Source organism: Somniosus microcephalus, chromosome 12 (assembly GCF_052327205.1).
Source record: "Somniosus microcephalus isolate GS21.2 chromosome 12, FLI_Smic_1.0, whole genome shotgun sequence".
Lineage (NCBI taxonomy): Eukaryota > Metazoa > Chordata > Chondrichthyes > Squaliformes > Somniosidae > Somniosus > Somniosus microcephalus.
The window spans coordinates 63,406,981-63,423,373 of NC_140998.1; positions in this window are offsets into that span (position 1 = coordinate 63,406,981).

Here is a 16,393-nt window from a genome sequence, read left to right on the forward strand (position 1 = left end):
CAATTTAGAGGAGACTGCATCGTGAGCAGCGAATACAGTATATTAAATTGCAAGAAGTACAAGTAAATCGCTGTTTCACCTGGAAGGAGTGTTTGGGGCCCTGGACAGTGGGAAGGGAGGAGGTAAAAGGGCAGGTGTTGCATCTCCTGCGCTTGCACGTGAAGGTGCCGGGTGAAGGGGAAGGGATGTTGGGGGTGATAGAGGAGTGGACCAGAGTGTTGCGGAGGGAGTGGTCCCTACAGAATGCTGAAAGGGGAGGTGAGGAGAAGATGTGTTTGGTGGTGGGATCACGCTGGAGGTGGCGAAAATGGCAGAGGATGATCTGTTGAATGTGGAGGCTGGTGGGGTGAAAGATGAGGCCAAGGGGAACCATATCGTGGTTCTGGGAGGGAGGGGAAGGGGTGAGAGCAGAAGTGCGGGAAATAGAATGGACACGATCAAGGACCGTGTCAACCATAGTAGAGGGGAATCCTCGGTTGAGAAAAAAGGAATACATGACGGAAGCACTGGTATGGAAGGTGGCATCGTCAGAGCAGATGCAGCGGAGACAGAGAAACTGGGAGAATGGAATAGAGCCCTTACAGGAAGCGGGGTGGGAGGAAGTGTAGACCAGATAGCTGTGGGAGTCAGTGGGTTTATAGTGAATGGGAGAGGAGAGAAGCTGTATAACACTGGCGGCACACTATGTTACAGCTTGCCATGAACAGAGGGACAACCAGTAAACTAAGAAAAGAATATATATAAACAATGTGAATGTATATTTATACACTCAGGGATATACCTGTTTATACACTGTATGAATAGAACTGCGTTTATGTGCTAAACCATAAATGTATTTTGATGCTTTGGCAACATAAGATGTAACTTATCATGCCAATAAAGCGATTTGAATTGTGAATTGTGAATGTTTGTCAATAGCTTATCCCCAGAGATGGAGACAGAGAAGGCGAGGAAGGGAAGAGTCAGAGATGGACCATGTGAAGGTGAGGGAAGGGTGGAAATTGGAAGCAAGGTGAATTAAATTTTCTAGTTCAGGGCGAGAGCAGGAAACGGCACCGATACAGTCATCAGTGTACTGGAAAAAGAGGTGAAGGAGGGAACCCGAGTAGGACTGGAACAAAGAATGTTCCACATATCCCACGAAAAGGCAGGCATAGCTGAGACCCATGCGGGTTCCCATAGCAACACCTTTAATTTGGAGGAAGTGAGTGGAGTCAAAGGAGAAGTTGTTCAATGTGAGAACAAGTTCAGCCAAGCGGAGGAGGGTGGTGGTGGATGGGGACTGGTTGGGCCTCTGTTCAAGGAAGAAGCGGAGCGCACTCAGGCCATCCTGGGGATGGAGGTGTAGAGGGATTGGACGTCCAGAGTGAAAAGGAGATGGTTGGGGCCAGGAAACTGGAAACTGTTAAAGTGGCAGAGGGTGTCGGAAGAGTCGCGGATGTAGGTGGGACGAGACTGGACAAGGGGAGAAAAACTAGAGTTCAGATAGGAAGAGATAAGTTCCATGGGGCTAGAACAGGCTGAAACGATGGGTCTACCAGGGCAGTCCTGTTTGTGGATCTTGGGAAGGAGGTAGAAGCGGGCTGTGCGGGGTTGGGGAACTATGAGGTTGGCGGCCGTGGAGGGAACACCTCCAGAGGAGATGAGGAGATCCAACCTCTTGTGGCACTGGATCCAGGTCCTGGAGGCAACACACGTGGCACTGATGGCTTGTACAGTCTCCTTCCACTGCTTTTTGGCCTTTTGTCTAGAAGGCTTCCTACCCCCCTGCAGGTAGAGGGCCTGTCTTCTGTGTATTTCCAGGACCAAGGTCACCAATGCTGCATCAGTGAAGTGTCTTGCCCTTTCTCTTATCTGTTGAGACACGGCTGTATCCAAAGTGACAATGAGGTGCAGAGAGCCTAGATAAAATTTTACTGGCCAGTAGACTGCACCCGATATTGGGCCCCCTCTTGAGTGTTGAGTCAACCAGCAGCTTGTTTAGCGCTGAGCTCAGTGCTCCAATCATTATAATGAGGAAGCAGCATGAATTTTGCATGCTGCCTGAACCAATTTGAATGGGCGTGGGCACATTACGCTTCACGCTTGGCACACCCATTTTCAGGTCCAATCCAAATTCACTCCCTGGGAACTTGCATGAATATGTTATAAACAGAAATTTTGAGATAGGGAGAGGAAAAAGAGGCAGTGTTAATGAAGAATTCTATCGCTGTGCTTGAATGGAAGGATTTCCTAGGGGGTTGCATTGGGACAAAATCTGTAAAGGTAGAGTTAAGGGCCTAGAAATTGGATAGTGCTAAAAAACGGGCGCAGGCGGAAGTGAAGCGGCCGCCATTTTTTCTTCCAAACCGGCCTAGACGACTGGCGCAAATGGGTCCAATTTCCTGCCCAAGAAATAGGAAAAAAAATAATGCAATTCTTGGTGTGCAGAATAGACCACCAGCAGTGGAGATAAGATAGAGGGGGATATCTGCACATATTTCATAGACATATGTAAGAACATCAGGACACTAATATTGATTGATCTGAACTACCCCAAGATAGTCTACATAAGAACATAAGAACATAAGAAATAGGAGCAGGAGTAGGCCAATCGGCCCCTTGAGCCTGCTCCGCCATTCAATAAGATCATGGCTGATCTGATCCTAACCGCCAATCCACTATCACAGAACCATCTCCTGAATCTAATAGAATTAGACACACGAAATAGGAGCAGGATCAGGCTACACGGCCGCTGGGCCCGCTCCGCTACCCACAGGGCCATGACTGATCCGAACCTAAACTCATGTCCAAATTCCTGCCCGCTCCCCGTAACCTTTAATTCCCTTTACTTCTAGGAAACTGTCTATTTCTGTTTTAAATTTATGTAATGATGTAGCTTCTACAGCTTTTTGGGGCAGCATATTCCATGGACCTACCACCCTCTGAGTGAAGTAGTTCCTCCTCATCTCAGTTTTGAAAGAGCAGCCCCTTATTCTAAGACTATGCCCCCTAGTTCTAGTTTCACCCATCATCGGGAACATCTTCCCCGCATCCACCCGATCCAACGGTGGCATAGTGATTAGCACTGTTGCCTCACAGCGCCAGAGACCCAGGTTCGAATCCGGCCTCGGGCGACTGTCTGTGTGGAGTTTGCACATTCTCCCCATGTTTGCGTGGGTTTTCTCCGGGTGCTCCGGTTTCCTCCCACAGTCCAAAGGTGTGCGGGTTAGGTTGATTGGCCATGATAAATTGACCCTTAGTGTTAGGGGGATTAAATACGTGGGGTTACAGGGATAGGGTGGGATATGTGTTGGTGTAGGGGTTACGGGGATCGGGTGGGACCTGTGTCGGTGCAGGCTCGATGGGCAGAAATGGCCTCTATCTGCACTGTTGTGATTCTGTGATCTGAACCCCTTCACAATCTTATGTTTCAATAAGATCGCCTCTCATTCTTCTGAACTCCAATGAGTAGAGTCCCAATCTACTCAACCTCTACTCATATGTCCATCCCCTCATCCCTGGGATTAACCGAGTGAACCTTCTTTGTACTGACTCGAGAGCAAGTATGTCCTTTCTTAAGTATGGACACCAAAACTGTACGCAGTATTCCAGGTGCGGTCTCACCAATACCTTGTACAACTGAAGCAATACCTCCCTATTTTTATATTGTATCCCCCTAGCAATGAAAGCCAACATTCCATTGGCCTTCTTAATCACTTGCTGCACCTGCATACTAACCTTTTGAGTTTCGTGCACCAGGACCCCCAGATCCCTTTGTACTTCAGTACTTTCCAGTTTCTTGCCATTAAGATAATAACTTGCTCCACGATTTTTCCTGCCAAAGTGCATAACCTCACACTTTCCAATATTGTATTCCATCTGCCAAATCTCAGCCCACTTACTTAGCCTGTCTATGTCCCCTTGCAGGTTTTTTATGTCCTCCTCACTCACTACTTTCCCTCCCATCTTAGTATCATCTGCAAACTTTGATATGTTACACTTGGTCCCCTCCTCCAAATCGTTAATATAGATTGTAAAGAGTTGGGGACCCAGCACTGACCCCTGCGGAACACCACTAGTTACTGATTGCCAGTATGAGAATGAACCATTTATCCCAACTCTCTGCATTCTGTTAGATAGCCAATCCTCTATCCATGCCAGAATATTACCCCCAATCACGTGATTTTTTATCTTAAGCAATAATCTTTTGTGTGGCACCTTGTCAAATGCCTTTTGGAAGCCTAAATTCACTACGCCTGTGGTGTATGTAATCTGTTCCACCTTAAGAGAACTACCTTAAGAGATGTACTACTTTCTCTTGGCTGCTGTATACTGTAATACCGGTGGTGACCACACCGGTCTATAAACGTGTAGGGATTTGCTGGGCAGTTCAGCCCTGACCGCCGAATAGTAAAGACCTGTTAAAGTTATTCTTGTGGTCTGTGTCCAGTGATTTATAATAAGCATAACTGGGACACACAGACTTAACAGTGGCGACGAGTCCGATCTTACCCTGTGGCAGTTTTACATCCAAGGCAGCTTCGTCCTCAGAACCGGCGTCGAGAAGAGGCATCCGCCCTCATCATCCTGCTGAGCACCATCGCACGGGAGGCATCGAGAACCCGGGTTAAAAAGAAAAATTCTGACCACGAAGCCCTCCATCAGCAACAGGCAGTGATCATCCCTTCTACCACGGTGGTGGGTAAGCCGATCAGCGACACGAGCAGAAAGTCGGCCGCGTTGACTGTGGAGTGGTGGAGGGAAAACGGAGGAAAAAGGGCGGAGAACTCGACCACGGCCGGTGAAAAGGGCCGGGCTGCAATCGAGGCCGAGAGGCGCAGCGACTGGGGCAGCTTAAGGCACGAGAGCCATGGAGAACTCAAACGCAGCCGGTGTAAAGGACCGGGCTGCTTGCGGGGCTGAGAGGCGCAACAGCAGGGGATGCGTGAATGCCCACGGGAACTGCGGGGGAGTAAAAGCAGCGTCGGGGAATTGAGAACCGCTGGGCAGGCGAGAATGGCAGCAGCACGGCAATCGCCATTGCAGCCAGCGGGGGAAGAAGGTAAACGCGGGAATCCGCCATTGTAGTCGGCGGGGGAAGAAGACGAGCGCGGGAAAGACCGCCAAGCGCGGGAAGCCGCCATTTTAGTAGGCGGGGGAAGAAGACAAGCGCGGGAAGCCACCATTTTGAGAAAGAAAAAAAATTAAAAAACTTGCAAGGATGCCTAAACATGGGAACATTAATACCTTTGATAGCGATATCGAAGATTGGACCACGTATGTAGAACGCATGGAAGTTTATTGTAAAGCAAATAAGGTACCAGATGATGAGAAAGCACTAACCTTATTAAGCTCAATGGGTGCGAAGACATACGGGCTATTGAAGCACCTTCTATCACCAGATAAACCGGCGGATCAGACTTTCGCGAATATTGTTACTGTCCTGAAAAATCATTTAAACCCCACGCCGCTGATGATAGCGGAACGATTTAAATTTTACAGAAGAACGCAGCTGAAAGACGAAAGCAACGCTGAATTTTTAATTGAACTGCGTAAGCTATCAAAGTACTGTCAGTTTGGAACAGGACTAGCAGATGTGCTGAGAGATAAATTTGTGTGTGGATTGTTAAAAGAAGGAACACAAAAGCGATTGCTTGAGGAGAATGATCTTACGCTTGATAAAGCTGTCACTATTGCAGCATCGCACGAAGCCGCAGCGAGAGGCACTGCGGAAATGCAGCTACGGTCACCGGAACTCAGCACCAATCAAATGGCCTTGGGTACAGTAAAATGTTATCGTTGTGGAAAGACAACGCACGATCAGAACCAGTGCTGGTTCAAAAATCAGGAATGCAGAAAATGTGGCAGGCTTGGTCACATAGCTAAAGTATGCCGGTCAGGAAAGAAGACCAGCAACAAAAAGTCACCGCAGGAAAAGTACAGAAAGGTACACAAGGTGACAGAGAACAGTTCGAACGAACAGAAGTCAAATTCAGACTCCAGCAGTAATGAACTGGGTAGTCTAAGAGTACACAATGTTGGTAATGAAGCAGACCTCCAAACAATCTGGGTCACACTTCAGATAGCAGGAGTCCAAGTGAAGATGGAATTGGACACTGGATCGGCATTGACGGTCATGAATAAGCAAGATTACAAAAGGTTATTCCCACATATTCCCCTACGGGATACAGAGATTGTATTGAAAACATACACAGGGCAAAGAGTATACCCCATCGGGAAGATAGAGGTAAAGGTGGTCCACAAGGGCAAAGAAAGCCGAGGAATGGACTTATATGTGCTACCTGAGGGAGGTCCACCACTACTGGGACGGGAGTGGATTAGGAAAATAAATATGGACTGGCATTCCTTAAAATCACTAACGGTAGATTCCGGTAAAAAAGATGTCAAACCTAAACGATTGTCCAGAATATTGGACGATGCTAAAGAGGTGTTCCAACAGGGACTGGGAACACTGAGAGGAATTACGGCAAACATCAAGGTTGAAGAAGATGCAAACCCGAAATTTTTCAAAGCCAGACCGGTACCTTATGCGATACGACCTGCTGTGGAAGCTGAGCTGGAAGGGCTAGAACGTTCAGGAGTACTGTCTAAGGTGGACTGGAGTGAGTGGGCCACGCCCATTGTTCCCGTCATGAAGCGTTCATCGAGCAACAAGCCGGGGGAACCGGGGAAGGTTCGCATCTGTGGAGATTTCAAGATCACTGTTAATCCGGTGCTTCACACGGTGCAGTATCCGCTTCCGCGGATTGAGGATATCTTCGCTTCATTGTCTGGCGGGAAACACTTCACCAAGATAGACCTGGCGCAGGCGTACTTACAGATGGAAGTTGATGAAGCGTCACGCCAGTATCTCACGATCAACACGCATAGAGGCTGGTTTTTGGAGTGGCATCGGCTCCAGCAATTTGGCAGAGGGCCATGGAGCAGGTATTACAGGGAATGCCAGGCACACAATGTTACCTGGACGATATTCTGATTACAGGAGATGATGACGAGGAACACCTTGCAAATTTGGAACTGGTGCTCACCAGATTGAAAGAATATGGACTTCGAGTTAATCGCCAGAAATGTGAGTTCTTTCAGAAGCGGATCTCTTACTGTGGTCATGTCATTGACCAGGAGGGGCTTCATAAGTCTCCTGACAAGATCGAAGCTGTTGTGAAGGCTCCCGCTCCGGATAATGTATCTCAGTTGAGGTCGTTCCTAGGGTTGATTAACTATTACCATAAGTTTCTGCCAAATTTATCCACGGTGCTGCACCCGCTGAACGCTCTTTTGCAGAAGGGAGTACCATGGAAGTGGAGCGAGGACCGTAAGAGGGCCTTTTGCAAAAGCAAGGCATTGATCACCTCAGAGGAAGTGTTGGCTCATTTCAACCCAATGCTGCCTATTCGTTTGGCTTGTGATGCTTCTCCATACGTTATTGGGGCAGTACTCTCACACAAGTTGCCAAATGGCCTGGAGAGGCCAGTTGCGTTCGCATCCAGATCATTGACCTCCGCTGAGCGCAACTATGCTCAGATAGATAGGGAGGCTCTCAGCCTTGTGTGGGGAGTAAAGAAGTTTAATCATTACCTGCAGGGCCAAAGGTTTATGCTTCTGACAGACCACCAGCCGTTGGTATCCATTTTTAACCCTAAGAAGGGTGTTTCGGTGATGACAGCACAGAGACTCCAGAGATGGTCCCTTTTCTTAGGGGCACATCAATATCAGATCGAATTCAAAGGTACAAAGCAGCATGGTAATGCTGATGGGCTGTCATGCCTGCCACTACCTACAGAGGAGGAGGCACCAACGGTTGACCCTGTTGAGTTATTTCACTCGACCATCATCGAATGTTTACCAGTCACCAATGCAAGTATTGAAAGAGAAACCAGGAACGACCCGACACTGTCCCGGGTCTACGAAGTGACAGTGAAGGGATGGCCAGCACATGGTGATCCACTGTTACCGGCATTCTCAGCAAGACGAGAACAGCTGTCCGTCTGTCAAGGAACATTGTTGTATGGAACAAGGGTGATTATTCCTCCTAAGTTAAGCGAGAGAGTTCTAAAGGAACTGCATGAAGGTCATCTGGGGGGAGTCAAGATGAAAAGCCTTGCTAGGGCTTATGTGTGGTGGCCGGGTATCGACCAACAGATAGAGGATCTGACGAAAAGCTGCTCAGGGTGCCAAAAAGTGCAAAATGCACCTCCGATTGCACCGTTGCATCCATGGGAATGGCCTTCAACCCCATGGCAACGTGTACATATTGACTTTGCTGGTCCATTCATGGACTCCATGTTTTTAATTGCGGTGGACGCACATTCTAAATGGCCAGAAGTGATTAAGATGACTACCGCTACCTCGGAAAAGACGATCGCGGTGCTAAGAACGATATTTGCAAGAAATGGATTGCCAGAACAAATATGTTCAGACAACGGACCGCAGTTCGTGTCAGAAGAATTCCAAAAATTCATGAAGAAGAATGGGGTGAAACATTATACCTCTGCCCCATATCATCCGGCTACAAACGGGTTGGCCGAGAGATTTGTACAAACGTTCAAAAAAGCAATAAAGGCCATGAGCGAAGATCAGATTCCACTACAACACAAGGTGGACAAATTCCTACTGGCATATCGAAACGCCACTCATGCAGTGACAAACCAAAGTCCTGCCATGATGTTCTATAACAGGAGGTTGCGGTCCAGGTTGGACTTATTAAAACCAAATGTGCGGAGGGAAGTTGAAAACAAACAGTTCCAGCATATAAATAACAAGACACTCGGAGTTTCGAAATAGGACAACCAGTGTTAGCCCGGGACTATAAAAACGAGAAATGGCAATCTGGAACAATTCGGGCCAGACAAGGACCCCTGATGTACACGGTAGATATTGGTGAAAATGTAATACGGCGTCATGCTGACCAACTGGTAGAATCGAGAACAAGGGTCGAACCCAGGGTTACGGCAGAGACAACTGTGGAAGAAGTTAGTGAACCTGAAGCATCTACCTCAGAAGTGAATGTACCTGAGGCTGATGTCCAATCCATAAGAGATCAACTAGATGAGTCACCCCAGCAACGAGAATCAGAGACCCCTGAAAGGCGTTATCCAACTCGAATCAGGAGGCCTCCTCAGAGACTGAATCTTTGAACTGTTTTGCATGAAGTTGTGTATATATATATATATATCTATATGTTATTATGTTATGTTAAATGGGGATATAACTGTTAAGCTAAAAAGGGAGGATTGTGGTGTATGTAACCTGTTCCACCTTAAAAGAACTACCTTAAGAGATGTACTACTTTCTCTTGGCTGCTGTATACTGTAATACTGGTGGTGACCACACCGGTATATAAACGTTGTGTAGGGATTTGCTGGGCAGTTCAGCCCTGACCTCCGAATAGTAAAGACCTGTTAAAGTTATTCTTGTGGTCTGTGTCCAGTGATTTATAATAAGCATAACTGGGACACACAGACTTAACAACATCCACTGGTTCCCCTTTATCCACCCTATACGTTACTTCCTCAAAGAACTCCAGCAAATTTGTCAAACATGACTTCCCCTTCATAAAACCATGCTGACTTTGTCCTATTAAATTATGATTATCCAAATGTCCTGTTACTGTCTCCTTAATAATGGACTCCAAAATTTTACCTACCACAGATGTTAGGCTAACCGGTCTATAGTTTCCAGCCTTCTGTCTACTGCCCTTTTTAAATAAGGGTGTTACATTTGCAGTTTTCCAGTCTGCCGGGACCTTTGCCGAGTCCAGGGAGTTTTGGAAAATTATTACCAATGCATCCACAATCCCTACCGCCACTTCCCTCAAGACCCTAGGATGTAAGCCATCAGGTCCAGGTGATTTATCTGCCTTGAGTCCCATTATTTTACCGAGTACCACTTCCTTAGTGATTTTAATCGTGTTTAGCTCCTCCCCCCCCTTTAGCCCCCTGTTTGTCTAGTGTTGGGATATTCTTAGTGTCTTCTACTGTAAAGACTGATGTAAAATATTCATTCAGTGTTTTTGCCATCTCCATATTTCCCACCATTAATTTCCCGGTCTCATCCTCTAAGGGACCAACATTTACTTTAGCCACCCTTTTTCTTTTTATATAACTATAAAAACTCTTACTATCTGTTTTTATATTTTTTGCTAATTTACTTTCATAATCTATCTTCCCTTTCTTAATCAATCTTTTTGTTATTTTTTGCTGTCTTTTAAAGTTTTCCCAATCCTCTATCCTCCCACTAGATTTGGCTACCTTATATGCCCTTGTTTTTAGTCGAATACTATCCTTAATTTCTTTACTTAGCCACGGATGGCTGTCTTTTCTTTTACACCCTTTTCTTCTCAGTGGAATATATATTTTTTGGAAGTTGTAAAATAACTCCTTAAATGTACACCACTGATCATGTATCGTCTTACCCTTTAATCTATTTTCCCAATCCACTCTACTCAATTCCGCTCTCATACCTTCATAGTCTCCTTTATTCAAGCTTAGCACGCTTGTTTGAGATCCAACCTTCTCACCCTCTAATTGAATATGGAATTCAACCATGTTATGGTCACTCATTCCAAGGGGATCCTTTACTAAGACATTTTTAATTAATCCCATCTCGTTACACAGGACCAGATCTAAGGTTGTTTGCCCCCTGGTCGGTTCAGTTACATACTGCTCAAGAAACCCATCCCTAATACACTCAATGAACTCATCCTCAAGGCAGCCCTGCCCAATTTGATTTGTCCAATTAATATGATAGTTAAAATCCCCCATAATTATAGATGTTCCCTTATTACAAGCCTCAACTATTTCCTGATTGATACTCAGTCCAACAGAGTTGACAGAGTAGTCTAGAATAAAGGTAGTGCATGTGATCAAATTCGATCATGTTCAACAACATAATTCCCTAATAGTGCAAGTGCAAATAGATAAAGCCATAAAAAAGCCCAATAAAATTTTGAATTTTATAAATAGGGGTATAGAGTACAAGAGTAAAGACGCAATGATGAATTTATATACAATGTTGTTTAGTCCAAAGTTAAAGTACTGTGAATAAAAACAGAAAATGCTGGAAATATTCAGCAGGTCAGGCAGTATAGAAACAGTGTTAACATGTCAGGTGGCTGTCTGTACTTAAAGTTGATAAGCCACCAGGACCAGATGGGATGCATCCTAGGATGCTGAGGGAAGTTAAGGAAGAAATCGCAGAGGTACTGGCCATAATCTTCCAATCCTCCTTAGATATGGGGGTGGTGTCAGAAACATAGAAGATAGGAGCAGGAGTAGGTCATTCGGCCCCTCGAGCCTGTTCCGCCATTTAATGAGATCATGCCTGATCATCCAAATTCAGTACCCTGTCCCTGCTTTCTCCCCATATCCTTTGATCCCTTTAGCCTTAAGAAATATATCTAACTCCTTCTTGAATATATTTAATGAATTGGCCTCAACTGCCTTGTGTGGTAGAGAGGACTGGAGAATTGCAAATGTTACACCATTGTTCAAAAAAGGATGTAAGGATAAACCCAGCAACTACAGGCCAGTCAGTTTAACCTCGGTAGTGGGGAAGCTTTTAGAAACGATAATCAGGGACAAAGTTAACAGTCATTTGGACAAGTGTGGAGTAATTAAGGAAAGCCAGCACGGAATTGTTAAAGGCAAATCATGTTTAACTAACTTGATCGAGTTTTTTGATGAGGTAACAGTTGAGGGCAATGCGGTTGACGTGGTGGACATTGACTTCCAAAAGGTGTTTGACAAAGTGCCACATAATAGGCTTGCCTGCAAAGTTGAAGCCCATGGAATAAAAGGGACAGTGGCAGCATGGATACGAAATTGGCTAAATGACAGGAAACAGAGAGTAGTGGTTAACAGTTGTTTTTCAGACTGGAGGAATGTATACAGTGGTATTCCCCAGGAGTCGGTACTAGGACCACTGCTTTTCTTGATCTATATTAATGACTTGGACTTGGACTTGGGTGTACGGGGCACAGTTTCAAAATTTGCAGATGACACAAAACTTGGAAGTATAGTGAACAGTGAGGAGGATAGTGATAGGCTTCAAGAAGACATAGACAGGCTGGTGAAATGGGTGGACACGTGGCAGATGAAATTTAATGCAGAAAAGTGCGAAGTGATACATTTTGGTAGAATGAATGAGGAGAGGCAATATAAACTAAAGGGTACAATCCTAAAGGAGGTGCATGACCAGAGAGACCTGGGGGTATATGTGCACAAATCGTTGAAGGTGGCAGGGCAGATTGAGAAAGTGGTTAAAAAAACATACGGGATCCTGGGCTTCATAAATAGAGGCATAGAGTACAAAAGCAAGGAAGTTATGATGAACCTTTATAAAACACTGGTCCGGCCTCAACTGGAGTATTGTGTCCAATTCTGGGCACTGCACTTTAGGAAGGATGTGAAGGCCTTAGAGAGAGTGCAGAAAAGATTTACAAGAATTGTTCCAGAGATGAGGAACTTTAGTTACATGGCTAGACTGGAGAAGCTGGGGTTGTTCTCCTTGGAGCAGAGAAGATTGAGAGCAGATTTGATAGAGGTGTTCAAAATCATGAGGGACCTAGACAGAGTAGATAGAGAGAAACTGTTCCCAATTGCAGAAGGGTTGAGAATCAGAGGACACAGATTGGGCCAGAAATTCCAGAACGGGGCTTGCAGCGCGTGCAAGCCCCGTATTTGCACTTACCCCGCGCTCCTGCCGATCAGCTTCTGGGACGCCTGAACTTGGAGAAATTGAAAGCACATTCCCGGGCAGCGTATGACGTCACGCCGCCCAGGAGTGCAGCCAGCGCGGACCCAGGAGCGTGCAGTGTAAGTGAGACACGCCCCTTGAGGTCTCAGTTTCACTGGACACGCCCCCAATGTTTCTGTCAAGCTGCTTTGCTTTTTTACATGCAAAGCAGCAGTTTAAATAGGTTTTTGGAAGTTTTTTGAAGATTTTGGTAACTTTTATAAACTTTTTTAAATGTTTACATTATCTGGAGTAATCTGAAGTAGTTTTAAAGAGAATTAAAGCAATTTAAAGACTTTTAAAAGCCCTAAAAGAATTTTTTTAATTCCATTTATTTATTTAGCAATGTCGTCGTCATACGTGTCTTCACACTGTTCCCTTTGGGGAACTGTACGAAGTGGTGGAAGGATTTATGGCCGTGATTAACGCTCATTCCGTGACCGTAACCATCTTTGAACCAGCCATTAGGGCGGTTAGTCCTATGGCGGGAGGGTTTTACGGGCTCCCACAAGCTATACAAGGAGGGGGGGCCACCCACACCCACGGACGCAAATATCCCACTGGATGTCAACCCAGAATTTAGAGCCGGAGCTCCGACTCCACTTGCCGGGACTGTCTGGAGCGGGGTTCGAAACCCTACCCTGATCTGGCCCAGCGGCGGGGATCCTATCGCTATGACAAAGGCCCAATCCGATTAGCTACGTGAAATGGCAGCATAGGGCTCCAGTCACGGGGAGGGAAAAGGCGCAGGAAACGTATGGGTGTCACCTTTTGTGCGGAGTGGGCCTTTTGCGTAACAGTAAGCATCCCCGCCGTTGGGCCAGAAGGAGTAGGGTTTTGAACCCCACTCCAGACAGTCCCGGCAAGTGGAGTCGGAGCTCCAACTTTAAATTCTGGGTGGACATCCAGCGGGATACTTGCGTCCGTGGGTGTTGGTGGCCCACCCCCCCTCAGATGGGTTGTGGGAGCCCGTAAAGCCCTCCCGCCATAGGACTAACCACCCTAATGGCTGGTTCAAATATGGTTACGGTCACGGAATGAGCGTTAATCACGGCCATAAATCCTTCCACCACTTCATACAGTTCCCCAAAGGGAACAGTGTGAGGATACGTGCGATGATGACCTCTTGCGCAATGCACCTCCTTGGACCCTCAGTCGCAGATGCGAGGGGGCAAGTCGTGCAAGTGTTAAATTTTTTATTTTATTGACATGTAAAATGTTGGCCCAATAATTCCCTTCCAAATGCACTAGTACGGTCGGGGTACTTACGCATCTGGCCAGATGAAATGCCGGTTTTCAGCATGCACAGTGCATGTGGGGAAGACCGGCATTTCCTGTCCTCTGAACGAAGGGGTTCAGAGGCAGAACGCGTGTGACTGCACAGGCAGCGCGTGCGCAGTATAATTCGCCGCTTTCATTAATGCTTTCAGTGAGGTCCAGTCATTACAACTTACACATGAAAAAAGCATGGGTACAGTTGCTCCAGAGGCTGCGGAGGAAGATATTTCTTATCGTGGAGCTTCTGAAAGTATGTATGTCTGTATATATTCCTTTGCGTGTTATGTATATATTCCTTTACTTATGTGTATGAATGTATTATTTAATTATGACTTTCAGAGAAAGTAACTTATTGGAAAATCATAATTAAAAACATACATTCATAGTAAAGGAATATAAAACATACATACATATACGTAAAGGAATATATGTGGACATACATACATAACTCATTCTCACATTCCATTCACACAGCCACAATTGCTCCTTCTACCTACCGTTCTGAAAACCCTTTATAAAAAAAAAAAAAAAAAAAATTTTTAATTTTACAACTTACTTAAAATTTCTTAAAATAACTTCCCTCCCTTTCCCAAACAAAAATATTGCATTTCAAAAGCTCCACGATAAAATATATCTTCCTCCGCAGCCAATGAACCACTTTACACTTGCTTTTTTTCAGTGTAACTTCTAAGGACTTAACCTCACGGATTTCATGAATGAAATCCACGAAGTTCACTGCGCAAGCGCTGCCTGTGCAGTCGCACGCGCTCGAGGTCTGGAAATGCCGGCGTTCCCCGCATGCGCTGTTCATGCTGAACGCCGGCATTTCCAACGGCCAGAAGCGTGAGTAAGCCGACCACACTCACGCTTCTGGCCTGGAATTTCTGGCCCATTTAAGGTGATTGGCAAAAGAACCAAAGGCGACATGAGGAAAAACTTTTTTATGCAGCGAGTGGTTAATATCTGGAATGCACTGCCTGAAATGGTGGTGGAGACAGACTCAATTCTGGCTTTCAAAAGGGAATTGGATAAGCATCTGGAGGAAAAATATTTGCAGGGGCTACAGGGAAAGGGCGGGGGAGTGGGACTAGCTGAAATGCTCTTGCAGAGAGCCGGCACTTGATGGCCTGAATGCCCTCCTTCTGTGCTGTAACCATTCTATGAGTTAGAGATGTATCAGGGTTTAAGCAAGTATAGAGGCTGGGAAAGTGGGGAGGGGAGGAAAGAACAAAAGGGAAGGTCTGTGATAGGGTGGAAAGCAGGGTGGAAAGCAGGAGAGATTAAGTGACAAAAGGGATGATGGTGCAAGGCAAAAGGAGATGGTAATGGGACAAGAGAAGAAACAAATGGTGGGTCTAGAGGAGGTGTAAATGGGAATAGCAGAATCATCACCAACAGCTGCCATCCAAAAAAATGGGAGCAGAGGTTATGATCTGAAATTGTTGAACTCAATGTTGAGTCTGGAAGGCTGTAAAGTGCCTAATAGAAAGATGATGGGCCTGAAAGGGTGGTAGAGGCAGAAACCCTCATCACATTTAAAAACTACTTCGATATGCACTTGAAGTGCCGTACCCTACAAGGCCACGGACCAAGTGCTGGAAAGTGGAATTAGGGCGAATAGCTCTGTCGGCCGGCACGGACAAGATGGTCCGAATGGCCTCCTGTGCTGTAAATTTCTATGATTCTATGATATGAAGGTGCTGTTTCTCAAGCTTACACTGAGTGTCATTGGAACAGTGTAGGAGGCCGAGGACAGAGAGGTCAGAGTCGGAGTGGGACAGATAATTATAAAATGATAGGCGACCAGAATCTCTGGGTCATGCTTGTGGACTGAACGGGGATGTTCCACAAAGCGGTCACCCCATCTGCTTTTGGTCTCCCCAATGTAGAGGAGACCATATCGTGAGCAGCGAATACAGTATACTAAATTGCAAGAAGTACAAGTAAATCGCTGTTTCACCTGGAAGGAGTGTTTGGGGCCCTGGATGTTGGGAAGGGAGGAGGTAAAAGGGTAGGTGTTACATCTCCTGCACTTGCACGGGGAGGTGCCGTGAGAAGGGGAGTGGGTGTTGGGGGTGATTGAGGAGTGGACCAGGGTGTTGCGGAGGGAACGGTCCCTTCGGAATGCTGGGAGGGGAGGGGAAGATGTTTGGTGGTGGGGTCATACTGGATGTGACGGAAATGGCGGAGGATGATTCGTTGAATGTGGAGGCTGGTGGGGTGGAAGGTGAGGACACGAGGAACCCTATCATGGTTCTAGGAGGGAGGGGAGGGGTGAGAGCAGAAGTGTGGGAAATGGAATGGACACAGTTGAGGCCCCAGTCAACAATGGTGGAGGGGAATCCTCGGTTGAGGATATTAAATAGAGGTTTTTAAATTT